The following is a 26,598-nucleotide window of genomic DNA, read 5'->3' on the forward strand; positions in this document are numbered from 1 at the left end:
GTCCAAGCCACCTAGTCTGTGGAAATTTGTTACCACAGTCCTATCTAATACAACTCCCTTTCTCAGATTCACTTACTGTGCACGTTTTGCCCCAATTGCTTTATTATTTGCTATCTATCAATACATAATTTTTTCAGAAGCATTTGAAAGTAAGTTACAGGATGTGCATAGTGGCTCATGCCTGTAATCCCAGCACTTTGGGAGGCTAAGGTGGGCAGATCACTTGACATCAGGAGTTCAAGACCAGTCTGGCCAACATGGTGAAACCCTGACTACACTAAAAATAGAAAAATTAGCTGGTCGTGGTGATATGTGCCTATAATCTCACCTCCTCGGGAGGCTGAGGCAGCAGCATCGCTTGAACCCAGGAGGTGGAGGGTACAGTGAGCTGAGATCGCATCACTACTCTCCAGCCTGGGCAACACGGTGAGACTCTGTCTCAAACAAACAAACAAAACAACACCAAAAACCATTAAAAAATGGAATTATCTTTATTTATTTATTTTTTCTAATGTCTTCTTACGATACGATTAGGTGATGCATTCCAGATGAGAATACTACAGAAGTTGCCCTTTTCAACGGAGGTTGTCCTTTACATCTGAGCTACACAATGTCCATGCTCCTTGTTGGCAGTGTTAATTTTTATTATGGTGTCCAAGCATTGTCCATTTTTCTTTTGTTTTATGACTACTTTTTCCCTTGTAAGTAATAAGTGATCTGTGGGACTATCCTTTAAAACAATGCAAATATCCTACTCTGCATCCAAACAACCCTGAGATGAAACACCCATGAATGATCCTCACCTGAATCAATCTTTACTCAGTGGTTGCAACATGATGGTTTTTCAGCTCTAGTCCTCCTGCATGACCCTAGGCCTGCTACTGTCAGCACGTGCCCTCCCTTGTCCTGCATTTATTCTATCTGTCCATCCCTCCTTGGCCTGGACTCATGACTCCTATTGCTTTTACTGTCCTTCATTACTCTGGCCAGCAGGACCCCCATTCAGGCTGGCTTCTGGGCTTTGTGACCACAGTGATCCTAGGGGGAGAAGGAGGTTATAGGATGGTCCCAGTGGCCTTGCAAGCTGTTTTAAACATTTTTATTTTTAGCATAAGAAGGCTTTTAAGGCAAGGTAGCGCAGGGGAACTTGGGAGAGAATTGATGAGATTGCTACCAGGTACATATTCTGGCGTTAGAACCCACAGGACTTGCTGAAGCACTAGATGTCTGGAATGAGGTAGTGATCATTGAGGGATAACAACGAGCCTTCCCAGTTTGAGCGCTGCCTTCAAATAGGTGAGGGCAGGTGCAGTAGCTCACGCCTGTAATCCCAGCACTTTGGGAGGCCGAGGCGGGCAGATCATGAGGTCAGGAGTTCAAGACCAGCCTGGCCAACATGGTGAAACCCCGTCTCTACTAAAAATACAAAAATTAGCTGGGCGTGGTGACTCATGCCTGTAATCCCAGCTACTCGGGAGGCTGAGGCACAGAATTGCTTAAACCCGGGAGGCAGAGGTTGCAGTGAGCCGAGATCGCACCACTGCACTCCAGCCTGGGCGACAGAGCGAGATTCTGTCTCAAAAAAAAAAAAAAAAAAAGAAATAGGTAAGTGAGGGAGGTGAGTGGATCAAGGGTGATGTGGATGGCTTAAGTCTGAATGGTCTCCAGTACATTCCAGTAAAGGGGTCAAGGCTGGTGAGAAGTGTAACAGCAGGACCTACGACAGTGTCAGAGGGGCCCTAACATCCAAAAGCCACACAGAGGAGGGAAGTCACCAGTGGGACCCAAGAATTGAGTAGTTGGTGTGGCATTAGAGAAGCCTGAAGTATTTCAGGCAGAAAGGAGTGATCAGCTGGGCTGAATGCTACTGAGAGGTCAAGTAATGTACGGCCAAGTATAGAAGAAATGTTTGTGAGAACGCCAGTTATCAGGCAATGAGAGTCACGCTTCTGTGAAATTTGGTAACTGAAAGACAGCATGTATAGACAGCTCTACTGAGAAGCAGGTTGAAGAGGAGCAGAGAAATGGGGTGGAAACCAGAAGATCATCTATTTTTTTTAAGATGTGAGATACTAAAGCATGTTCCAAGAAGGAGGGAAAGAGAAAGAGAAAGAATGAGACTCTTGGCTATCAAGAGAGAGGGAATAACCGAAGCCTTTTTGATCTCAGGACCAAACTTTTTGGCCTCAGGATCCATTCACACTCTTAAAAAGTATTGAGGATCCCAAAAAACTTTGATTTATGTTTATATCTATCAATATTTACCATGTTAGAAAATACAATCAATAAAAAATTTATTAACTCATTAAAAATAATAAACCCATTACATGTTACCGTTCTCTAATGAAAAACTATACTTTCCAAAAAAGTGAAAAGAGGGGCAGTTTTCTATTTCTGCAGATCTCTTTAACATCTGGCTTAGTACAAGACCGCTGGATCTCATCTTCTTTTGCGTTCAATTTGTTGCAATAGCACACATCATGTAGCTTCTGGAAAATCCCATATACTTATGAGAGAATAACAATGAAGAAGCAAGGAAAGTCTTAGTGTTATGAAAGTATTTTTTGGCCCCATGGACAGTCTGAAAGGGTCTCAGGATCCCCAGGGATTCCCAGACCACACTTACAGCACTGCCTATAATAAGGAAGGCAAATGGGGAGGGATCCAGGACACAGTTAGAGGGACTGGCCTCTGGGAGAGACCCTCTTTTGGGGCAAGAGCAAAAGAGGGGATGAATGCCAAAGTGATTGTGAAGGAGTATATTCCATTCTTACACATTCCATTTTCTCAATGGGATAAGACCCATGGTCACTGAGTGGGGTGAGGACATAGTGGGTGCGGGAGGTCTGAGACAAGCCATGGGAAAGAATTCTCTTGGTGAACAGGAAAACTAGCTGGCCAGTGAAGTATAGTCAGACTACCCAGCAGGGACCGCATAGTATCCATCTTTGCGGCACACATCAGGGCACCCAGTCTAACTGACCTGCCGCAGCCATGTGTGCAGGGAATTCCAAACTGCACGTCTGCCTGGCTGCTTCTCTCCCACAGTGAGCAGCGCGGCAGGGTGCCTAAAAGCAAGCTCCCTGGGTTCTTACTCTGCTCCTACCCCTGACTGGCAGTGTGTCCTTGAACAAAATGCCCTGTGTGCCTCAGTTTCCTATCCGTAAAATGGGAATAACCACAGCACCTGCCTCACTGGGCTGTTGTGAAGACAAATGAAGATGACAATTACATGTAAAGTACATACCTAGGATGGGTGAGTGCTTGGCATGGAAAGTGCTTCACAGGGTCAGCGACAACAATTACTATCACTCACGCGATTTATGGCGCTTCCACTCGGCCCTCTGTCTTAGTAGTAATTCACTCACTTAGCGAATATTAATGGAATGGATGCCTCCTGTGGGCATGGGCGGAGGCTGAGGCTACAGCCTGAGCAAAGCAGGCGAGCCCCGTCCTCCGGGGCTGTCTCCTCGAGCACACAAACGGACCCAGTGGGACCCGCTACCTGGTGGCACAACAGGAGTCCCCATCAGTGCTCACCCTAACGAAGGCGCAGGATGCGATAGGAGCTTTGCCAACTTTACACCAGCCAATCCTGACCACAGGCCCCAGTGGGCACGCTTAGCCTTTTACAGATGGAGAGTCTGCTTCTCAGAGCAGGGGGCTGACTTCCCCCGGCCACACGGCCCTATGCAGTTCGGTGGGACCGGGCCGACCGCCCAGCTCGCGCTAAAGCCCACGTAACAGAAACCCGCTCCCGTGACGCGAGTCGCCAGGGTTCCCGCTCCTCAGAGAACGGGACTTCCGGCGGAAATTTCTTCCGGTAGCGCAGTCGCGGTACCAACCTGGCCCCGCCCCTTCCCGTTTATCTCGAATTGACCAATCATAGCTCCGCTTCTTGCCAGGCGTGTAGGCTTATTCTCCAATCAGCGACTGCCGTCATCTCTCGGGCAACAGCGTCCTAGAGACGCCGAACGGGCGGCCCCTCTGAAACCCCGCGGCTTGGGGTCCGCGCACGCGGTTGCCGGCCCAGCTAGGCGGAGAATCGAGGAGGGGGCCCCGGTAAGGCTGCATTCGGGGTGGCCACGCGCGTGCGACAGGCCGAGGAGGGGCTGGGCGGGCGGGCAGCTCCGTGGGTCTCACTGCCCCGAGAAGGCCGGCGCTGCTGCCCACTCCCAGGCATGAAGGGGTGGTGATTTGTTTATTCACCCAGCAGGTGTTCAGAGCGCGTCTGCTTGTGCCAGGCACGTTGTAGGCCCTGGGGCCCTGTGGGAAATAGTAGGGCCCCTGTTCCCGGAGCTTACCTGATATGTGGAGAAGAACGATAAACAGCGCTGATGGTGGTGACGTCTTCTTCCCTGCATCTCTGTGAGAATCAACTGGGAAATGTGTGTGGAAATGCCCTAAATCTCACCAGTTTACAACATGACTCGTGCTTCTGATTTCATTTGTGCCCACAGCACTCTTGTGAATATCGTGATTGACTCCCTCCTGTAGACAGACGAGGACTTGAAACCTATGGGGTGAAGGGACTTTTCCAAAGTCACACAACTATCATAGGAAGTTTCTGAGCCACAATTCAAACTCATTTCTGTCTCACGGCAAAATCTCTGCTCTTTTACACTCTTCTCCCTTAGCTTGCACATAATTACCCCTGCCTCCCTCAGAAATTTTGTTTGGAAACACTTTGTGAGGTACACATCTGTATAGGGCTTACTTGAAGGTTGTCCAAATTACCCCTCTCTCTACTCCCTTCCTTTCTCTCCAAATCTTTGCCTTTCAGGATGTCTTGCCCCTGTTAACAGGACTCTTTCTTTTCTTTTCTCTTTTCTTCTTCTTCTCTCTTTCTTTCTCTCTCCTTCCTTCCTTCCTTCCTTCCTTCCTTCCTTCCTTCCTTCCTTCCTTCCTCCCTCCCTCCCTCCCTCCCCTCCCCTCCCCTCCCCTCTCCTCCCCTCTCTTCCCCTCTCCTCTACTCTTTCTTTCCTTCTTCCCCTCCCCTCCCCTCTCCTCTCCTCCCCTCTCCTCTACTCTCCTCCTCCTTTCCTTCCTCCTCTCCCCTCCCCTCTCCTTCCCATCCCCTCCCCTTCCCCTCTGCTCCCCTCCCCTCTCCTCTCCTTTTCTTTCCTGATGGAGTCTTGCTCTGTCACCCAGGCTGGAGTGCAGTGACACGATCCCATCTCACTGCAACCTCCGCCTCCTGAGTTCAAGCGATTATTCTCGTGCCTCGGCTCCCCAAGTAGTTGGGATTTACAGGCTCCTGCCACCACGCCCAGCTAATTTTTGTATTTTTAGTAGAGATGGGGTTTCACCATGTTGGCCAGGTTGGTTTCAAACTCCTGACCTCAAGTGATCTGCTCGCCTTGGCCTAATTTAATATGTGCTCCTAAATGAGTGGACTTAACAGAAATGCTGTAAATAAATTCTACTTTCATACACTACAGTTCATGTCTTTTATCCATTGCCTTCAATTCAGCGAATGTTTACTTGGCTAAGTTCTGGGGATATGAAAATGAGTCAGAAATGCCCTCTTTGAATTTATGCAAAGATATTTGCCTCCTACCCAGTCTTATTGAAAGATCTTTTGAGGATGAGGATTTTATTTTAGTTATCTGTGCTTTCCCTTTTTCCTCTGCTCATTTTAATGCTTGGTTCATGATAGGTGATCATAGATATTTATCAAGAAGTGCTTACCTGAGACTGTAAATTTCGCTCTCCAGGGAAAAACTGCCCTGTTCCAGCTATCCACTTCTTCCCCTTATGCAGAGATCTCTATAGCACCCATGCTGTGATCCCTGCAGCTGATTGGCACCTGGAGACAGAACCAGCTCCATGAGGATGTTTCGTAGCCTGGTGCCTGACCAGATCAGGAATCCAGTGGGAGGCTGCTGGATGTTAACAAGGCAGTTGTTAACAACTGCAACAGGTTTAAGAAAACTGAATAGAGATAACATGAGTATGATACCCTTTCAATACTAAAAGCTTCATTTTCTACTTTTGGTTTTGATCTTTCACTGCTTATTTTGTTTACTTTGTTTCAGATACCATTTGTTACTTTTTCTTTCCATCTATTTGTCCACAGTTTTACTACTTCTATTTCTACTACAACAACTACTAATACTACTACTGGCAATACTAATTGAACACTTACTATGTGCCAAGCACAGTTTGGTGCCTCATACATTTTACATTTAGTCTTCACAAGTTGGCTATGAAAAAGTACAAGTTGGGTGCGGTGGCTTATGCCTGTAATCCTACCACTTTGGGAGGCTGAGGCAAGAGGATTGCTTGAGGCCAGGAGTTTGAGACCAGCCCAGTCAACAAATTGAGACCCCCATCTCTATGGTGGCATTTGCCTGTACTTCCAGCTACTTGGTAGCCAAAGGTGGGAGGATCACTTGAGCCCAAGAGTTTTAGGTTGCAGTGAGCCATGATCATGCCACTGCACTCCAGCCTGGGCGACAGAGTGAGACCCTGTCTCAAAAAACAAAACAGCCTGGGCGCAGTGGCTCCCGCCTGTAATCCCAGCACTTTGGGAGGCTGAGGTGGGTGGATCACCTGAGGTCAGGAGTTCAAGACCAGCCTGGCCAACATTGTGAAACCCCATCTCTACTAATACAAAAAATTAGCCAGGTATGGTGGCAGGCACCTGTAATCCCAGATACTCCAGAAAATGAGGCAGGAGAATCGCTTGAACCTGGGAGGCAGAGGTTGCAGTGAGCTGAGATTGTGCCATTGCACTCCAACCTGGGCAATAAGAGTAAAACTCCATCTCAAAACAGACAAACCAAAACCAAACAAAACAAAAGGCAAGAGGAACACAGAGAGGTTAAGGGACTTAACAAAGCTGATAAATGGTACTGAGTATGCCTCCAACTCCAGGACTGCCTGATAATCACTTGTGTTCTTGATGAGAAAGCTATCACTCTCAAATATTTATATACTGTACAAGTCCTGCCAAGGCTTTGAGATGACTTGCAAGAATAACTACAATGCAGTAAAATAGAAACATGTAAATCAGAATCATTAAAAATATAGACAGAATAGGAAGGTATCAGAAAGAAGGAATACTCAGATCATCTATAATGGTTAATAAAGTTGGGCTGGAGATTTAGCTGGGAGCTTCTTGTCAACTCATGGAAAAATAAAAGTAAAAAAATAGAAGGTAGTAAAATTTATTTTTTTTCCAGGCAAATAAGGCCTTTTGATTCATCTGGAAAAATAGGTCTAACCTATTTCTAAAATAAATTTCTCACAGGGCTCATCACAGAGGATTGGAAGGGCCTAGATTACTGCTCAATGACAAAAGTGTGGGCTTAATGTCCTCACTCTTCAGGGAGAGAATGTGGACTCTAGCATTTGAATTGAATATTTGAAATTGAAGATTTCTGAATAGTAAGTTTTCAATAACACCTTCTGAATGTAGTTTTTCCCCTGGGACGTTGTAAATGGTGTTATCCTGCATCCTGGGTTGGTTTCAGTCATTTGTTTGTTCGTTTACTTAGCAGTTATTCACTGAGCGCCTGCCATATGCCATCCCCTGCCTAAGCACTGGGTATCCCCGGGCGGTGGTCATCTCACTGCTTTGGCACTCCTGGTGTTTCCATCCTGCCAGTTCTTCCTGCTGGGTTTTATTCTGGACTCACTTTTTGTTTTTTCTCTGTTATTTTATTCTGATATTCTGAGGTGACACCTATAACCGTATGCTTTTTTTTTTTTTTTTCTTCCCCCAGTGCTCTGATTTATCTTTCTGTATATCCTCGGGACCTAAAAATAACAGCTACCAAATAGCTAAAGCTCACTGTGTGCCAAGCACTTCACGAATATCACCTGTGATCCAGCCACAGCCTTTAGAGCGGTGGCATTTACCTGCCTTTTACCACAGCCTTTAGAGCAGTGGCATTGGGGTCACCTGCCTTTTGAGAAGTGCTCTAGAAAAATCGTCTGACACACAGTTTTGCATCTCAGCGAGTCTGTAGGGCTACAAAAGCACACACATGGACCGTGATTCCATGTTAAGAATACTTGCTTAAAGGAGAGGTATTCCAGCTGTCCCTCAGTATCTGTGGGAGATTCATTTCAGCAGCCACTCGAAGATACCTAGATTCATGGATGTTCAAGTCCCTTATATAAAATGGTGTAGTATTTGCATATAACCTACACAATCCTCCCATATGCTTTGAATTATCTTTAGATTACTTACAATACCTAATACAATGTAAACACAATACCTAAATACAATGTAAATGGAAATCGTTATACCATATCATTGAGACAAGGGAAAAACTCCATACATGTTCAATACAGACACCAACATCCCTATTTTTCCTGAATGTTTTCCATCCACGGTTGAATCCGTGGATGTGGAATCCATGGATATGGAAGGCAACTGTATCTCCCTTTTTCAAATGAGGAAACTGAGTCAGGAGGAGGTTAATTAACTTGCAAGTTCTTGTGGTAGATAGTGGAGCCAGTTTGACCCTATGCCTGTTGGATGCCAAAGCTTTTGATTTTTCCAGTGTCCAAGAATGTAGATGCTCAGTAAATGGCCGATGTATATATGGAAGTGTGTGGAAGGCTATAAAGGGAACTTGATAGTTGATGTGTCCCAAAATATAACAGAACATCCATTTGATATCAGTATAGACAAGAAGATTTTTCTCAAGTGTTTGGATTTAACTGCCAAAACCTTTTGTGTTGCTTACAATTTTTTTCCAATTTAGTCGAGTGATAATTTCCACACCCCCCTCCATGATACAGTTCCAGCAATTTTTGCTTCTGGTGCCATTTCTGTTTGGCTGTGCACACTTTTTACTCTTGTGTTGAATTATGTTTTCTCTGGATGCCAAGGCAGATGGATGGCACTTTTGTTATGATTCTGATATAAATAGCATGTGTTTAAAACTGGACATCAATACTTCTCTGGCAAATAAACAAATATATCAGTGAGATAGCCTTCTAATTGTGTTTTTCCCCTTGGTTAAGAAGTGTATTTGATGGTCTGTGACTTGATGCTTATTTTGGGGGTATTAGTTTTTATGATCCTTGCCAATTTCTACCTCACCAAGTTCTGAAGTAATCACATTCGTGAATGTCTCAAAATTCTCTTTATTTTGAAAACCTCAGCTGAGGATAGTGTAAAGTCAGGGGTGAGCTACAGAACTCCTTACAGTGCCTTGGTCTTACTCAGAACCTTGTTTAGCTTTCAAAATCAAGGGTAAAATTAGCCTAAGCTTCTATCCCTTGCAGTCGTAATGTTGATAACTGTGGTCCATCAAGAGCAAAGATTAATGGGGTGCTTATCGCATGCTATGCCATGCTGAGTGTAAAAAGGTAAGTGGAGTCCACTGGAGGGACTTGTTGTCTAGCAGGGGCCAACAGAAAGGTCTGGAAGCAGAGAATCAAAGTGAAAATTGAGGTAGGACTAGAGGAATAGATGGGAAAATATTAGAACTTTTACTTCATGTTTTACCCACCACATCTGTAGCCCTACAGCAAAGTGATGTAAGTATGAGTGGCTTTTATCTTTTGGTTCTTTTCTTTATTAAATGAAACAATTAGCAAAGCATACCTATAAGACTTAAGTTCTTTGTAAAAGCATGATTAATTTTGGACAATAGGAAAGTCTCCTGAAGGAAGGGGATATACCCTCAGTCTTGAAAGAGTAATTGAAGTGTGCCAGGTGCAAAAGAATGAAGGAAATTCTAGCACAGGCATGAACCAAAACTCAGAAGTGAGGAACTACGTGGTGTATTGGGAGCACTGGGTGAGAACGTAGCATGCCTGGAGGTAATGGCGTCTGGAAGAGTCACCTGAAGCCAGGTGGTTAATTATGTGAATGACCTTCTACCCCACAATTAAGAGTTTGAATTTCAGGCCTCGTGCGGTGGCTCATGCTTGTAATCCCAACACTTAAGGAGGCTGAGGTGGGAGGGTCACTTGAGCCCGGAAGTTCGAGACCAGCCTGGGTAACATGGCGAAACCCTGCCTCTACAAAAATTAGCCAGATGTAGTGGCACGCACCTGTAGTCCCAGTTATTCAGGAAGCTGAGGCTAAGGTGCAAGGATCACTTGAGCCCTGAAGGTGAGGTTGCAGTGAGCCGAGATTGCACCACTGCATTCCAGCCTAAGACCTCCTCTCAAAAAAAAAAAAAAATTGAATTTCAGTCTCTATGTCCTGGAAAAGCATTACTTCTTTTCTTTTTTCTCTTCTCTTCTCTTCTCTTCTTTTCTTCTTCTTCTCTTCTTTTCTCTTTTCTTTTGAGATAGTCTCACTTGGTCACCCAGGCTGGAGTGCAGCGGTGTGATCTCAGCTCACTGCAACCTTCGCCTCCAAGGTTCAAGTGATTCTTGTACCTCAGCTTCCCCAGTAGCTGGGATTACAGGCACCCACCACCACGCCCAGCTAAATTTTTGTATTTTTAGTAAAGTCAGGATTTTGCCATGTTGGCCAGGCTAGTCTCGAACTCCTGGCCTCAAGTGATCTGCCCACCTTGGCCTCCCAAAGTGTTGGGATTACAGGCATGAGCCACCGCTCCCAGCCCTATTTTTTCTTTCTTAAAAAAAATTTTATTTATTTTTATTGATGCATAATCCATGTACATAGTTCAGGGTACATGGGATAATTTAATACATTCATATAATTTGTAAAGATCAAATCAGTATACTTGGGATATCCATCACCTTAAATATTTGTCTTTTCTTTATGTTAGAACCATTCAAATTCTTCTCTTCTAGCTATTTTGAAATGTACAATAGGTTATTGTAATCTATAGTCACCTTACTGATCTATCTAACACTAGGTGTTATTTCTTCTGTCAGACCATATATTTGTACCCGTTAATCAACCTCTCTTCACCCTCTCCTCCCCTCTACCTTTCCTGGCCTGTGCTAACCACCAATTTACTCTATCTTTGTGAGATCCAATTTTTCAGCTCTTCCATACGAGTGAGAACAGGCAACATTCTTCTTTTCTGTGCTTGGCTTATCTCACTTTTTAATCAGAATGTCACATAATGACCTCCAGTTCTATCCATGTTGCTACAAATGGCAGAATTTTATTCTTTTTTATGACTGGATAATATTCCACTGGGTATATGTACCACATTTTCTTCATCCATTCATCCAGTGATGGTCACTTAGGTTGATTCTATTTTGGCTATTGTGAATTGCGCTGCAATGAACATGGATAGATGTCTTTTTGATATATTGATTTCCTGTTTTGGAGATACACACCCAGTAGTGGAATTGCTGCATCATTTGGTGGTTCTATTTTCAGTTTTTTGAGGAAAGTCCGACTATTCTCCATAGTGGCTGTGCTCATTTACATTCCCATCAGCAGCGTACAAGGGTTCCCCTTTCCCTGCATGCTTGCCAGCATCTGTTACTGCCTGTCCTTTGGATAAAATCCATTTTATCCAAAATGGGGTGAGATGATATCTCATTGTGCTTTTGATTTGCATTTCTCTGATGATTAGTAATGTTAAGCATTTTTTCATATACCTGTTGGCCGTTTGGATGTCTGCTTTTGAGAAATGCCTATTCAGATCTTTTGCCCACATATAAATCAGATTGTTTACTTGCTGTGAGCTGTTTGAACTCCTTATATATGTATTCTAGTTGTTAATCCTTTGTCAGACGAGTAGTTTGCAAATATTTTCTCCCATTTTGTGAGTTGTCTTTTCACTTTACTGCTTGTTTCCTTTGCTGTGCAGAAGATTTTAGCTTAATGTAATCCCATTTGTCTTCTTTGGCTTTGGTTGCCTGTGGTTTTGAAGTCTTACACAAAATATCTTTGCTTACACCAGTGTCATGAGGCAATTCCCCAATGCTTTCTTCTAGTAGTTTCAGGGTTTTGGGTCTTAGATTTAAGTCTTTCATCCATTTTGATTTTATTTTGTGTATGGTGAGAAACAGGGCTCTAGTGCCATTCTTCTACATACAGTTATCCAGTTTTCCCAGCACTATTCATTGAAGAGACTGTCTTTTGCCATTGTGTGTTCTTGGCATCTTTGTCAAAGATGAGTTGGCTGTAAACGTGTGGATTTGTATCTGGGTTTTCTATTCTGTTCCATTGTTCTCTGTGTCTGTTTTTATGCCAGTGACATGCTGATTTGATAGCAATAGCTTTGTAGTAAATTTTGAAGTTATGTAGTGTGATGCCTTCCACCTTGTTCTTTTTGCTCAGGATTGCTTTGTCTACTAGGGATCTTTTGTGGTTCCATGTAAATTTTAGGATTTTTTTTTCTATTTCTATGAAGAATGCCATTGGTATTTTGGTAGGGATTGCACTGAATCTGTAAATGGGTAGTATTGCCATTTTAACAACATTAATTCTTTCAATCCATGAACATGAAATACCTTTCCATTTGCTGGTGTCCTCTTCAATTTCTTTCATCAGTGTTTTATAGTTTTCCTTGTATCGGTTTTTCACTTCGTTGGTTAAATTGATTCTTAGGTATTTTATATTCTCTGTAGCTATTGTAAATAGGTTTATTTCCTTGCTTTCTTTTTTAGTTTGTTTGCTGTGGGTGTGTATAAATGCCACCAATTTTTGTATGTTGACTTTGCATCTTGCAACTTTATTGAATTTATCAGTTCTAACAGGTTTTTGGTGGAGTGTTTGGTTTTTCTTCTAAATATAAGATCACATCATCTGTGAACAAGGCTAATTTGACTTCTTCCTTTCCAACTTGGGTCTTCTTTTTTTTTTCTTAGTCTAGCTAAAGGTTTGTTGACTTTATCTTTTCAAAAAACCAACTCATGTTTCATTGATTTTCTGTATTTTTTTCTTGTCTCAATTGTGTTTATTTATCCTCTGATTTTTTTTTTTTTTCTGAGACAGGGCTCTGTTGCCCAGGCTGAAGTGCAGTAGCAGGATCATAGCTCACTGCAGCCTCAAACAGCTGAGCTCAAGCAATCCTGCCTCAGCTTCCTGAGTAGCTAGGACTACAGGTGCTTGCCACCACCATTCCCAGCTAATTTTTTAAAAAAAGTTTTTGTAGAGGTGGGGGTCTTGCTATATTGCCCAGGCTGGTCTTGAACTCCTGGCCTCAAGCAATCCTCCACTTCATCCTCCCAAAGTGCTGGGATTGCAGGTGTGAGCCACCGTGTCCAGCCTCTGATCTTTATAATATCTTTCTTTCTACTACTTTTGGGTTTGGTTTGTTCTTGCTTTTCTAGTTCCTTGAAGTGCATCATTAGGTTGTTTCTTTGAAGTCTATTTTTTTTGACATAGGCATTTATTATTATAAACTTCCTTCTTAGTACTGCTTTTGCTGTAGCACATAGACTTTGGTGTGTTGGATTTTCGTTTCATTTATTTTAAGAAATTTTAAAATGTCCTTCTTAATTTCGTCATTGATTCATTGGTCATTCAGGAGTATGTTGTTTAATTTCCATGTGTTTGTGAGTTTCTGAGGTACCTTTTGTTATTGATTTATAGTTTTATTCCATTGTGATCAGAAAAGATACTTGATATGATTTCTACTTTTTTGAATTTGTTGAGACTTGTTTTGTGGCCTAAGATGTGGTCTATTCTGGAGAATATTCCATGTGCTAATGAAAAGAATATGTATTCTAGCTGGGTACAGTGGTGTGTGTCTATAATCCTAAATACTTGGGAGTCTGAGGGGAGGATCACTTGAGCCCAGGAGTTTTGAGTCCAGTCTGGGCAATATAGCAAGACCCCATCTCTAAAGAAAGAAAAAGAAAATGAAATGTGTATTCTGAAGCAGCGAGTGAAATGTTCTGTAAGTATCAGTTAGCCTTATTAGGTGTAGTCTGTAGTTTAATGGCAATGTTTCTTTGCTGACTTTCTATGTGGATGATCTATTTATAATCGAGAGTAAAGTGTTTTGAAGTACCCTAATATTATTGTATTGCCATCTGTCTCTCCTTTTAGATCTAGTAATATTTAACTTTAGGTCCTTGTGAGCTCTGGCATGACTTGCATATATATTCATAATTGTTATATCTTCTTGCTGAATTGATCCCTTTATATAGTGACCTTCTTTTTGTTTTTTGATAGGCTTTGATTTTACCCAGCTTTATTAAAGATACTTTCCATAACCGATCATGGTATTTAAGCAGGACATGGGCAGACAATCGTTAACAGTATTTAACAACTTTCAAACTCCCTTCTTCAATGGACTACCAAAAATCAGAAAGCCATTATCAAACCCTATGAAGTCTTCATTTGATGCTCTGTACAGGGAAAGTTTAGAGTGAGGGTTGAAGAACTTTTCATGAGCCAGCCATGACTTTCAGGAAGTGAAATGAAAATGGGAGAATTTATCTAAAGATCCACAACCTAGAAAGAGAACCGCTGCTCTTTTGAGGAGCACCATCTCAGTGGCCTCACTGGAAAGTCCAGATTGCCTGACACACTGATAACCAATTATTGAGGGTCAGGTCCCAACAGGTATCTCGGTTTAAGGGAGTTAAGTCTATGCTAAAGGTGGAAAGAGAAAAGAGGAGGACATAAAAATGAATTTGTTTTCCCCTCCTTCAGGCTTTTGTGCTAAAGTGGCTATGTTGTCAAAGCCAGGAAATCCCTCCTTGTGGGAGCCAAGAGGAAGTCTCTCAAAACTGGAAACGAAAGGTGTTTTTTCCACATCAGTTTAGTTTTGAAGACATTCTATTAGTGACATATGCTCCTTCCCCAAAAGGCAACAATGAAGTGTTCTGGTGCTAATAATATAGCTTCTCCATTTTTATAAAACTTGATTAAAATAGTATTTCAAACTGTACAGTCATCAGAGGTACACAGTTATTAAAAATATACACTTCACTTGGCATCTCCAACACCTTCAGCTTTCTGTGCCTGGTCTGTTTTGGCATCTCCATGTTGTGCAAGGTTATTCTCCTCCTTGCCAATATCAGCTTTACCCTTTTTCCCTTTTTCCCTTTGGGTACCTTCTCTGTCTTCTTTGTAGGGGCCCTTTTAGTCTTGGGCTCTGGCTTTGGAGGAGCAGGTTTAGCAGACAAGCTTGCAGATCTCTGTGATTTGTCCTTCATCTTGGTTTTATCTTTTGTTTGTTTGTTTGTTTTGAGACAGAGTCTTGCTCTGTTGCCCAGGCTGGAGTGCAGTGGCGTGACCATGGCTCACTGCAACCTCTGCCTCCTGGGTTCAAGTGATTCTCCTGCTTCAGCCTCACCAAGTAGCTGGGATTATGGGCGCTCCCCACCATGCCCAGCTAATTTTTCATATTTTTAGCAGAGATAGGGTTTTGCCATGTTGGCCAGGCTGGTCTCGAACTCCTGACCTCAGGTGATCCACCCACCTCGGCCTCCAAAGTGCTGGGATTACAGGTGTGAGCCACCCGGCTGGTTTTATCTTCTTTCATGTCCTATTCAGCCTTTCTCTTGGGTATGGTGATGATGGCAGTGGGATGTCAGTACTGGGTGCAGGATGTAGCACTACATGACCTCTTGTCAGTTCAGGGGACATCTCACCTCTTCTTCACACTACTTGATAATCTTTGATTTATAGTCTATTTTATCTGATACAAGCAAAGCTATTCCTGCTCTTATTTTGGTTTTCATTTGCATGGAATATCCTTTCCATCACTTCACTTTCAGTCTGTGTGTGTTTTTATAGGTGAAGTGGGTTTCTTGTAGGCAGCATATTGTTGGGTGTTGTTTCTTAATCTATTCAGCCACTCTGTGCCTTTTAATTGGAGACCTGAGTCAATTAACATTGAGTGTTATTACTGATGAGTAAGAACTTACTGTTGCCATTTTGTTGCTTTTTTCTGTTTGTTATTTATAAGTCTTCCCTTCCTTCCTTTCTTACTGTCTTCCCTTGTGGTTAAGTGATTTTCTCTGGTAGTATGTTTTAATTCATTGCTTTTTAGGTTTCTGCATTATAGTTACTATGAGGCTTACAGAAACATCTTATAGATGTAAGAAATTATTTTAAAAAGATGACAGCTCATCTTAAGTTACAAAAAAGAATATAAACAAACAAAAAAATGAAAAAAAACTCTACACTAATTCTATCTGCCCCACATTTTGACTTTTAGTTGTCTCAGTTTACATACTTTTATATTACTCATCTCAACAGGTTGCAGTAGCTATTACTGTTTTTTTTTTGTGTGTGTGTGTGTGTGTGTTTTTTGTTTTTTTTTTTTTTGAGATGGAGTCTTGCTCTGTCACCCAGGCTGGAGTACAGTGGTGCTATCTCGGCTCACTGCAAGCTCTGCCTCCCTCCCAGGTTCACGCCATTCTCCAGCCTCAGCCTACTGAGTAGCTGGGACTACAGGCACCCGCCGCCACGCCCTGCTAATTTTTTGTATTTTTTTAGTAGAGACGGGGTTTCACTGTGTTAGCCAGGATGGTATGGATCTCCTGACCTCGTGATCCACCTGCCTTGGCCTCCCAAAGTGCTGGGATTACAGGCGTGAGCCACCACACCCGGCCTCTATTATTGTTTTTAAGAAATTTCTCTTTTGGGCTTCATGCTAGAGTTATGAATAGATTGCACACCACAATTCCAGTATTAAGAGTATCCCAAGTTTGTCTGTGTACTTAATTTTACCAGCATGTTTTATATCTTTAGTTTTGTTTTTTCTGAATGTTAGTGTTTTCTTTCTTTCAGATCGAATTCCTTTGGCATTTCTTGTAAGACAGGTCTGGTGGTGGTGAATTCTCTCAACTTTTGTTTGTCTGGGAAATACTTTATCTCTCCTCCATAGTTGATAGGATAACTTTGCTGGATATAATATTCTTGGATGACAGATTTTTTCTGTTCTTTTAGAACTTTGAAATTTTGTTCCCTTCCCTCTTGGCTGTATGATTTCTGTATGATTTCTGTTAAGAAGTCTGTTGCAAGATGAATGGGAGCTCCTTTATATATTACTTGCTTTTTTTCCCTCTTGCTGTTTTTAGGATTCTCTCTTGTTCTTGACTTGACAGTTTATTATTTGCCTTGGAATAGTCTTATTTGGGTCAAATCTGTTTGTTGTTTTCTGACCTTCCTGTACCTGGATATTTATATCTTTCTCAAGTTTTGGAAGGTTTTCTGTTATTATTTCTTTGAATAAGCTTTGTACCCCTTGCTCTTGCTCAATTCCCTTGAATACCAATGATTTTTTAAAATTTCATCTTTTGAGGAAAATTTCTGTATCTTATAGGTGATCTTCATTGCTTCTTGTTCTTTTTTTCATTTTTCTCCTCTGAGTGTATTTTCAAATAGCCTGTCTTCAAGCTAACTGATTCTTTCCTCTTCTGGATCCATTCTGCTGTTGGTAGCCTTTAATGATTTTTTCAGTTCAGCAAATGTATTTCTCAGTTCCAAGATTTCCACTTGATTTTTTAAAAAATTATTTCAATCTCTGCTAAATTTCTCTGATAAAGTTCTGAATCGATTTTCTGTGTTATCTTGGAAATCACAGAGTTTCCTTAAAATTGCTATTTTGAATTCTTGGACAGATAGCTCAAATACCACTGTTTCATTAGGACCAGTTACCGATTCCTTGCTTTGATTGCTCAGAGAAATCATGATTCCCTGTTTGCTGCTGTTTTTTGTGGACGTACATCTGTGTTTTTGCACTGAAGGATAGTTATATATTCCAGTTTTCTCTAGATTTTTTTGTTTTGTTTTGTTTTCATTGGATATATTTTCTTAGAGGTTCTTTACTGCTAGCTTGCTGTCTCCTTTTCTGCTGTAGTTGTTAGAACCTTGAGCTCAGGTTCACCTTGTCTCTAGTAACTGCTTGGAATGCTGCCCTTCCTGAATGGGTGGGGGGTGTCCTAAAGGGGATGTCCCAGCAGTGTGGGAAGACTGGCTAGGGTTTGTGTCCAGGGGACCAGCATGTACGTGCTGAAAAGCCACTCTGATTTGGTGTTCCTTTTGTTGAGTTATAGAGCAGAGTTTTAAGAGCTGGAGATGGTAGTCCCACCTCCCCCTCTTTACCTCTTTACCTCTTTCTGTCCTCCGGGATGTTTCTCCCTTCAGGCACTTGTGATGGATTAAGGCAGGTACAGGTCTCCTGCCAGGGAACCCAAGATGGTGGAAAAGCTGGTTGTCCACCTCAGCCTCACTTTTCTCAGTGTAGAAACAGTGAATTGGGGGAAAATTTCTTTGCAGGCTTGGTGCCAGGCAGAATGGGGGGAGGGGTGTTATGGATGTGGAAGTTGAGTTCTCTTACTGTTCCCTCAGAGCTGTGGCCCCAAGATCTGTTTCATCTTCATATGAGAATTCTGGAATATTCCTGGTGATAATGTTGGCCCTGTATATTTACTTTTGGTTTTCAGGTGGGAGTGAAGCCAGTTCCAAAATGCTGCCATTTTGGAACTGGATTATTGCATGTTTTTAAAAAACTTTATTTTGAAATAATTTTAGATTCACATAAAAGTTATAAAATTACTACTGTGTTCCTGTGTACTTCTGGCATCTCCCAGTGATAATATCTTACAGAATAACTGTAGTATAATTATTGAAACTGGGAAATTGACACTGGTTCAACACCAATTTAATTAAAGTCAATACTAACTAAAGACTTTACTTACATTTCGCTAGTTTTTACCAGTGTGCCTATCTTTTTCCTTGGTGACTAGTCCTATGAAATTTTAACACATGTATAATTTGATGTCGTACGTGTGTGTGTGTGTGTGTGTGTGTGTGTGTGTGTGAAGACAGGTTCTCATTCTGTTACCCAGGCTGGAGTGCAGCAGTGTGATCATAGCTCACTGCAACCTTGAACTACTGGACTCAAGTGATCCTCCTATCTCAGCCTCCTGAGCAGCCGGGACTATAGGCATACCACCCTACCTGGGTAATTAAAAAAAATTTTTTTTTTTGTAGAGATGCAGTCTCACTATGTTGCCCATACTAGTCTTGAACTTTGGGCCTGAAGCAATTGATCCTCCAGCCTTGGCCTCCCAAAGTGCTGGGGTTACAGGTGTGAGCCACTGCTCCCAGCTGCATTGTGTATTTATTTATTTATTTAGTTTTTGAGACGGAATCTTGCTCTGTTGCCCAGGCTGGAGTGCGGTGGTGCGATCTCGGCTCACTGCAAGCTCCGCCTCCCAGGTTCATGCCATTCTCCGGCCTCAGCCTCCTGAGTAGCTGGGACTACAGGTGCCCGTCACCATGCCTGGCTAATTTTTTGTATTTTTAGTGGAGGCGGGGTTTCACCAGGTTAGCCAGGATGGTCTCGATCTCCTGACCTCATGACCCATCTGCCTCAGCCTCCCAAAGTGCTGGGATTACAAGTGTGAGCCACCGCGCCCGGCTGCATTGTGTATTTTCAAGCAAGGGAGTACCATAATTATGCCTGTGCTGTAGAAAGGTAAATCCTGGCAACAGAGGAGGATGAATCAGAGGTGAAGCTGGAGACCTAGAAGTGATCTGAAGCCATTTCTGTAATCTCAGTGAGTGCACATGAACTGGACAGTGACCTCAGGGATGCAGAGAGGCAGAAGATAGATTTAAGAGGTGTTCTCCCAGTAAAATTGATATCACTCGCTGACTGATTAGAGAGAGGACTCCAGGCAGGAGGCCACAGGCAGGTGTTGTCTACCTTGTGTTGTCAAGCTTCAGCAGCTGAAGCAAATCCACTCATGCGTTCATTTTTAATACCTCTGAACACCAGTCACTGGCCTCGGGTCTGGAGATGTAGTGATGATGTCAATTACTTTGCCTCTAGTCTTTATGGAACTCAAAGTCTAGTGGGAGACAAGCCTTAATCAAAGACTCATCCCAATAGCTACATCATTACAAATTGGACTAAGGCTATGAAGGACAACAGAGGTTGTTGTGAAAGCATGTAAGGGAAGCCAGCCTAGTGTGCGGTGTCAAGGAAGGCTCCCTGAAGAAGTGGCATTTGAACTGAAATTTAGGACCTGAATTCTCAGAGAGTGATGTCCCGCCCAGCAGTACCAGCATCTCCTGGGAACTGGTCAGCAATGCAAATTCTCTCTCTCTGTTTTTTTTTTTCTTTTTTGAGACGGAGTATTGCTCTGTTGCCCAGGCTGGAGTGCAGGGGCACAATCTCAGCTCACTGCAAGCTCCGCCTCCCGGGTTCACGCCATTCTCCTGCCTCAGCTTCCTGAGTAGCTGGGACTACAGGTGCCTGCCACCACACCTGGCTAATTTTTTTGTATTTTTAGTAGAGACAGGTGTTTTGGTGTATTAGCCAGGATGGTCTCAATGTCCTGACCTCATGATCCGCCTACCTCGGCCTCCTAAAGTGGTGGGATTATAGGCATGAGCCACCACTCCCAGCCTTTCTTTTCTTTTCTTTCTTTCTTTTTTTGAGACAGAGTCTCACTGCATTGCCCAGGCTAGAGTGCAGTGGCACAATCTTGGCTCACTGCAACCTCCGCCTCCTGGGTTCAAGCAGTTCTCTGCCTCAGCCTCCGAAGTAACTGGGATTACGCACTCTGCTACCATGGCTGTCTAATTTTCGTATTTTTAGTAGTGATGGGGTTTCACCATCTTGGCCAAGCTGGTCTTAAACTCCTGACCTCGTGATTCACCTGCCTCAGCCTCCCAAAGTGCTGGGATTATAGGCGTGAGCCACTGCGCCTGGCCAGCAATGCAAATTCTTAGGCCTCACCCCGACCCAGGACTGCAATGGGAATCTGGAGTGGGCCCTGCAGTCTGTTTCTAACAAGCCCTCCAGGTGATCCTGATGTCCACTCAAGTGTGGGAACTCTTGATTGTTAGGACAAGGAGGTGCTCATTAGTCAGAGGGGCGAGGGATAGGTGGTCTAGGTAGAGGTTACAGCAGGTGAAGAGAAAAAAACCCTTGCTTGGGAATGAGCACATTTGAGGGACTGCCGGTGTGGTTGAGGCAGAGGGAGCTGGGGGAGGGTGGCAGCAGAGAAGCAGGGGAGGGCCCGTGCTGCAGCCACATAGACACCAAGGACTTTGGGCTTGGTTCTAAGAGCACTAGGAGGCAATTGGAGTGTTCTAAGCAAGGAAGTAACACAAAGAGATCAGCATTTGAAATGATTATGCTGGTTGTTGTGAGGAAGACAGAAGGGACCACAGTAGGGGTGTGTGTGTGTGTGTGTGTGCGCGTGCACATTGGATTGAGACATGGAAAGAGAAGTGGTGCTCATACAGTGGTCACATAAAATCCCTCCACCCGGGAATCCTACAATTTAGTGTGAAATTCATGTGATTTGCCTAAGGTTTTCTACACAGTTCTCCAGTAGCTTGCAAATCACTGGATTGTTTGACAAACCCAAAGGCTCCATTCTTGTAGCTTGCATAGGCCCAATAAGAAAATCTGTCAGCCAATCTGTGCTAACCCCATTGCTCTCTTATTTTTCAGAATTCCCAAAGTCAGAAATACTTTATCTTGAAGGGAATGAAACAAAATAGCACCAAAACAAATGCTCCCAAAGGCAACAGCACCCTCTCAGGCAGTACCAAAGCCGGGTGAGGTGCTCCTCCTCCCTGAGCGTCTGTGCTCACTGATGTAGCTTTTGCACAGTAGACAGTCAGGTCATTGTGCGTGGCTTCCGGTCTCAAGAGAAAGGTGCTTTAAAAGTTGATCGTGTTACCATTGCCACTTCTATCTGGTTTGTGTCCGTCATCCAGGCAACAAGCATTTACTAAGTGCTGACTCCTGTGCCAAAATGTTGTAAGCATTCTCATATATATCACATCAGCAAGCACTGGCTTATACGTTTTAACAGTGGATGACCTTAATTTGGTGCTCAGCATGAATGGAAATACTAGACAACTGCAGTGAGTTCAGAGAAGGATTCCACCCATGTCACTGTGGGACAGCAGGGCCCACTTGGCAATCCAGCTTTTCTTAAACCTAGATTCACATTTCCTGCAATAGGTGGCAGCAGCAGCAAGACTTCTAGTTCCTGAACCCTGAAACTGGGAAACTTGCAACTTTGCAGGAGCTGAGGTCTTGCTTAGACTTGGCTTGACTATAAATAGGATGTGCTCAGCACTCCTTGTCTGCTTATAGGAGCAGGGAGAGAGCGTAATTGTCGCCAGCTCTTACACTTTAAAAGGCTTCGAGTGAAACCGTTTTGAGATGTTTGACAGCACACTTGTGGTCAGTGTTTCTGACATGACTTGTTTTTTCTCAGTTGCCGTATCTGTGTCTGTCATCACATCAGGTGTGGTGGGTCTGACGATATTCATGAGGTAATAGTGAATTTCTGAGATAGCTCCTGAAATTAGACTTTTATATGCATGATAAAGAGTATTACAAACAAAACAATATAAGCTTTTTTCTATAGGCTCTGTATTTGGGGCAGCAAGACATTCATGCTAGTGTGAACTAATACAAAACACAATTACTTAATTTGGTTCAACGTAACATTCATCAGTTTTTGGAGGATGACGCGCTGGGCACACGATGAAACCCGACCCTGGCTCCCACGGCGTCAATGATCTGACAGGGAAGACAGACACTGAACAGTCATGGGGTTGAGGGTGCTCATTAAGGAAACCTGGCTGACCCTGGCCACCAGTTCTCAGTAGGAGGTTGAGTGAGGAATCATGGATGGCATGGAAACTTTTACCTTGAATGGTGGGAAGAAGAGAGACTCTTCAATAAAATACAGGAGTAGAAGGACATGTGGTGTGCATGTGTGCTATTCTGTGTGTGTGGTATGTGTGTCTGTGGGGGGTAAGTGGTCTGTGGTATGTGTGTGTTTGGCGTGTATGTTTCTGTGGGGGGCGAATTGTGTGTGATGTATGTGTTCTTATGGGGGGGTGAGTTGTATGTGGTACATGTGTGTGATGAAGGTGGTGTGCGTGTGTGTGTGTGGTGTATGTGTGGTGAGTGTAGTGTATGTTGGGAGGCGAGTGCTGTCTGAATGGCAGGGCTGTGGAAACCATTTATTTGTCAGTAATTTGGAGCAGCAGTTACGTGCCAAGTACTCTGGGGCTGGGGGTAGAGTGGTGTAAACACACCCTTTTATTTCGTAGAGCTTACCATGGAGTTAATTTCCCAACTAAAAGTATAACGCCAAGTTGGGGTATGTGCAGTGCTGGGGAAGTGGAGGCTGTGTGAGAGACTCTGCAGGGAGGATGCTGGGTGTTCAGAGAAATCTCTCCAGAAGGTGACGTTCCAGGAGGTCTCAAGGCAGAGGAATCGGCCAGGGTGGAACAGGGCCGAGTGACCCACGGGACCATGACAGGGGAGACGTGGGCAGGAGCCAGCTCCTGTCCTGCCTAGTGGGCACTGGTAGGCATGATGTCTAGAACATGCCATGACACACTTATTAAAGAACATTTAACATAAAAAGATCAATGTCTCCATCATCCCCAGGTAGCAATTTTTGTCATATATTCTAGTCCCTGTCCATTCGTGACAATACATTTTTATATCATTGTGTTCATAGTGTATGCCCCACTGTACTTGTTCTCTTGACATTGTCCTAAATGTGTTTTGATGTTTCTACATATTTTCTAGTTACCAGTTATAGCAGTGATATCCTACTCCATTAAAATATATTAACTTTGCGCGATTTGTTACATTTTTCGTTTGATTTCTAGGTTTGTAGGGGTGGGTGTTACAGTGTGTGAGGGTAGACTGTCTGTGACAATGAGGTTCAGGCAGGGCAAGGGGCTGTACAGGGCCTGGGGAGCCACTTGGTGGAAGGAGGCTGCATCCCAAATGTGTGGCCATAGTGTTGCCTAGCTGTGGAGGCAGGTCAGTTTATAAGCTCAGATTTTTCTGCTAAATTGAATTCAGATGACTGGCTAAATTGTTTTTTGTGATACCCTATCATTTGGAATATATTTGTAAATCAACTTGCATTCTTATAATTCCTATGTTTAGAACAATAGACTAGGGGTTGCCAGTAGAGTCTGTCAAAGATATTAAGGCAGTATGAGACTGGAATGGGGGAGGCGGGACTGGTCTTCAAATGTTGGTGGCATGAACGCTGGAATCCTCATATTTGATTAGAAATGTATGTAGATGACTTGCTTTTAATTTCCTACACATTCTCTTGTGTAGGTTGTGGAATTGTTAAACCATTTTGCAAACTCAAGTTATCCATTCTTATGGATTGATACACGGATTTTCTTATTGCCATATCAAATATATGAAAACTTCATTGCTCTTATCTGTTTACATAAGAATACATACAAATCACTCACATGCATGTAGGCAAATACATACACACACATACACGCTGGCACAATTGGACAAAAAGCCAAGGATTAAATTCAGCGGAGTTTGGGTCTTGGCTTCACTGTCACTGAGTACATTTGGCATTTTCTCTCTGGCGTTTAATTTTTCCACCTCTAAAAATATGGATAATAGTGTCTAACTCACAAGGTTGTCATCTGGGTGATGATTAAATGAGATAACACCCAGTGCCCAGCAAAATAGATGCTCGTTTATTGCTAGTTGAAGCACCTAAACGTAATGTCTGCAGTTGGCTTTTAACTTCATTTTGATATAAAGGAGGAAACTTTATATATTAACCTCTTTAAGGGCAAAAACTATAAACTCATACTTATCAATCAACTTCAAGTTCTTCTAAAGCACTGATCTCAAGCTTATTAAATACAGATGGCTGGGCCCCACCCCCAGAGAGTCAGTTTGTCTGGGTGGAGCCTGGAAATGTACATTTCTGAAAAAAGATCTCAAAGTGCTGGTTCAGGCACCACACTTTGAGAACCACTATTTTAAAGCTACATGCTTGCTTTCACGGCCCTTTGAAAAGGCATTTTTAAAAATGGAAAATAAATGCATTTAAAAACAGTGGTATTAATAACAATAAAAAATCATGTTATTTCTGCTTGAGGAATCTACAAATGGAATAGCTCTTTCTCCCCTTCAGATGAACTGATGGATGGTGTCTGCTGGGAAAAGTCTTTAATCTGACCCTGGAGATAGAGTGATAGAGTTCACACTCTCACCCACTCTAGCCAGACAGGTACCCCACAGAGCAATGCTGAATTTCTCCAGGCTACAGTAGTATTAGTTGCAGATGCTGCGGGGATGCCTTGTTCTTTCCTTTTTGCAACATATTGCCATTTTCTTTAACATTCTGAATTAAATGGTGAGTGACTAGAGGGTCAGGGTGGGTTGTGTTTCTCTTTCTCTTCCTAGACCCTAGCCAATGCGTGGCCTACAGTGTTTGCTGAAGAATGGATGGTTGAGAGAATGGTTGCTTAGAAAATGCTTATACCAAGAATGTTTAGGTAGAACACACAATAGGCTCCATTTTCAGAACTATCCAGATTTGGCCCTTTGGAATCTTCATATTGTAATTGAAGTCTCACTAGCTTTTATGATCCCGCAACTGGTAGAAATTAGAACTAGAGGAGACCCAACAGGTCACCCAGACCATTCTCCCGCTGGAAGAGGATTATTCCCTGCAGTGTACTCTGTGGCATTAGGAGGAATTACTTTTCATATGATTATTTTTTTTTTCATGCTGTCTTCAACTAAGTGTTTCTTGAATTGAATCACTTTGTATTCAAGCAATAAAATGCACAACAGGCAGTGCATTTCCGGGTGATTATCTTACTCCTCAGGTGGTGTAATAAGGCATGAGGCCAAAGCCCTGGCATGCCTTATTGTTATTAGGAAGTGAATTTATGGGTAAAATAAAGAGAATGGTTTTGTGCATCAGCAATCACTGCAACAAGGAATGCAGTAACAGTGGATGTTCCCCACGTGCTTAGAGAGCCGGGTAATGCACGATACTGAGTGTCCCCATCACACAACCCTGGGCAGCCATTGACTTTTGGCTGCTCTTAAGGAGCATGTTATTAATTTTGTAAAAAGAGACAGGAAAGCTTTGGTCATTGACAACCATGTGAACTTGATATCCGGGAAGAGCACGTCTCCTGGTTCCAGAAGAGAGAGGCTTAGTCTCTAGCCTTGGGACTCCGCAGTCATGTATCCCAGGGCAAGTCACTGGCCTGCTCTGAACATCGATTTCCTCACCTATGATATGGGAAGAAGAATAACTGGGTGTGAGAAGAGTTAAATGATAACTATAAGTTTCATAAATATTAAGCACATTTCTTGACTCTGCGAGTCCCCAATAAATAATTGAGTTAGATAATGTATTTGCCTTCTCAAAATTCCTCATCAGGCTGAGTTTCTTGTCTCTTAATTTCTTCAATCTTGTTTTATTATTTCAGCTACACAGATAATTCCTGTCACTCTTGGTGCTCCTTCCTGGCCGAAATGTGCACATCTCTACTTCCCTTGCACGTACCCTTGACTTGTGGTATCACACTTGCTTGTCAAGACCCTGGTCCAAATTAAACCCAACTTTGTGCCTACCCGTGCTGCTGAGCATGGCTGGAGAAAAACACACAACCACAGGTTCGTGTCCATAAACCTCAGATGGCTCTTACAGTTCCCTGGCTGTCACTTCACTTCTCCCACTCCCCGACTTGCCTTCTCTTCTAGACAATGTTTCATTCTGTGTCCTGTGATCTCAATCCTAAGATACTTCTCCCCAGCCTCACTCACTGCTGATGACCTGACTTCCTAGTTCAAGGAGAAAACAGAATCAGAAGGGAGCTGCCACAAGCTCCCATCACCACACCCGAGTCCACGTTCTCCAGCTTTTCTTTTGTCACCATGAAGGCTCATCCTGCTGCTTGTCCATGAGATCCCATCTCCATTGGCCAACCGTGGG

At 43.1% G+C, this 26,598-nt stretch overlaps 1 protein-coding gene and 1 pseudogene across 3 annotated transcripts in view; one reads left to right on the forward strand and one right to left on the reverse strand.

The window, feature by feature from the left end:
* The first annotated feature begins 3,926 nt into the window (after positions 1-3,926).
* EFCAB6 (EF-hand calcium binding domain 6) overlaps positions 3,927-26,598 on the forward strand; it is a 315,225-nt gene continuing 292,553 nt past the window's right edge. The window contains exons 1-2 of one of the 3 annotated variants that reach the window (XM_007976025.3): positions 3,927-4,062; positions 7,256-7,392. The gene's annotated coding sequence lies outside the window, so the exon portion shown is untranslated. The remainder of the gene's footprint in view (positions 4,063-7,255; positions 7,393-26,598) is intronic. The other 2 variants (XM_038007346.2, XM_073006632.1) reach the window with 2 other exon arrangements.
* LOC140709170 (non-histone chromosomal protein HMG-17 pseudogene) lies at positions 14,786-15,383 on the reverse strand (annotated as a pseudogene).

This window comes from Chlorocebus sabaeus, chromosome 19 (assembly GCF_047675955.1).
Source record: "Chlorocebus sabaeus isolate Y175 chromosome 19, mChlSab1.0.hap1, whole genome shotgun sequence".
Lineage (NCBI taxonomy): Eukaryota > Metazoa > Chordata > Mammalia > Primates > Cercopithecidae > Chlorocebus > Chlorocebus sabaeus.